Here is a 1,719-nt window from a genome sequence, read left to right as displayed (position 1 = left end):
TTGTTGAATGGCCTCTGAAAATTTCCCACAGCTTGAACCTGAGCTTGGTCCATAGGAATGTTATTATTATTACTAGCAGGACACTGATGAAAGAGTGAGAACCACCACAAATTTCACATCTAGCTGCCATCTGAATCGCATTAGCAAACACAATATTTTGCTGCAATTGTTTTGTCAACGAGGCCACTTGTGCTGTCAGAGCAGTAATTGCATCAAGTTCATGTACCCCAGCTACCTTTCTAACCCTAGATAACCTCTCATCAGACCACTGATGATTGTTTGTGGACATGTCCTCTAACAGTTCATAAGCTTCGTTGGAACTCTTACTCATGAATGCCCCACCAGCTACAACATCAATAATTGTTCTTGTTGTACCACACAACCCGTTGTAAAAATTGTGGACCAACATCCACTTTTCTATACCATGATGGGGACATTTCCTCAATAGCTCCTTGAAACGCTCCCAAGCATCATATAATGACTCCCCATCCATCTGATAGAAGTTATTAATTTTTTCCCTCAATTTAGCAACCTTCGAGGGAGGGAAGAACTTGGCCAAGAATTTCTAAGCAAGGTCTTGTCACGTATTAATAGAGTTTGTCTGCAGCGAATTAAGCCAGCTCTTAGCTCTCTCCTATAGAGAAAATGGGAAGAGTCTCAACCTTCTAGCATCATCATGACCCCATTGTATTTGAAGGTATCACACAACTCCAAGAAATTCGCCAAGTGCATATGGGGGTCTTCAGAAGGAAAACCACCAAATTGGACAGTGGACTACACATTTTGGAAGATCGCTGACTGAATCTCAAAATTATTGGCCTCCATAGCCAGCGGTCTTATACAGTTTTGTACTCCCGTTACAGTGGGTAGTACATAGTCTCTCAGTCTCCTTGCAACAGGATTTTAAGGCTGACCTTGAATAACCTCAGGAACCTCATTATTCCCATCATTTTGTGCCATCTCCACAGTCTGACGAGCCAACCTCTTGTTTCTTATGTTTTGTTTGCAAGCCTTCTCAATCTCAGGATTAAAAGGAACAAGACTACTTGCTCCTCTTCTGTTACGCATATAACAAAACTACCTGAAATTGACAAAGAAACGCACCTGAAACAAATTAGAAACAAGACAAAAAAGCAACCAAATTAGAAATAAAATTAATTAGACTGATATTGATAGTTTTCAGTCCCCGGAAACAGCGCCTAAAACTTGTTGCAAAAATTTATTGCTACGCAAGTGTTTGTATCGCAATTCAGTAATAATCTTGGTAAAACCAAGTATCGTCCTCAAGGACTGAATCACCAATTACCAATCAATTAATCTTTTTATTTCTATTTGGTCAATTAAACTTTGATTCTTGTAAAAAGACAGAAGAAAATATAAATTGTAGAAACAGTAGTTAAGAACTCAATAAAAACAATAAGTAATAACAAAGCCTTGAATTTAAATAATAATAGAGTAATTAAGGCATTTAATCTCATCAACTATCCTTCCTATTAATCCCTAATACAAATTGCCAATTTCTTCTTTCTTCCTATTTCAATTAACGAGTTGACAAAAGAAGTTTATAATCATACTATGAATTATAAACTCAACCTAAGAGAAAATTTCCTGTATTTCTATGGTAAATTTAATGACAAAGATTGCAATAATCACAACAACTCAAAAGATAGTTACACAATTAATCTAGATACTCTCGTTCCAAATTATAATTGTGTCCTG

The 1,719-nt window shown here is 36.8% G+C and overlaps 1 non-coding gene across 1 annotated transcript; it reads left to right on the top strand.

The window, feature by feature from the left end:
• The first annotated feature begins 419 nt into the window (after positions 1–419).
• LOC133820549 (small nucleolar RNA R71) lies at positions 420–526 on the top strand. The gene has a single exon (XR_009886956.1). It is a non-coding gene; the product is annotated as a small nucleolar RNA R71 (small nucleolar RNA).
• Positions 527–1,719: the final 1,193 nt, after the last annotated feature.

Source organism: Humulus lupulus, chromosome 2, assembly GCF_963169125.1.
Source record: "Humulus lupulus chromosome 2, drHumLupu1.1, whole genome shotgun sequence".
NCBI lineage: Eukaryota > Viridiplantae > Streptophyta > Magnoliopsida > Rosales > Cannabaceae > Humulus > Humulus lupulus.
The sequence above is the reverse complement of the archived record's forward strand: the minus strand, read 5'-3'. Positions and strand labels throughout refer to the sequence as shown.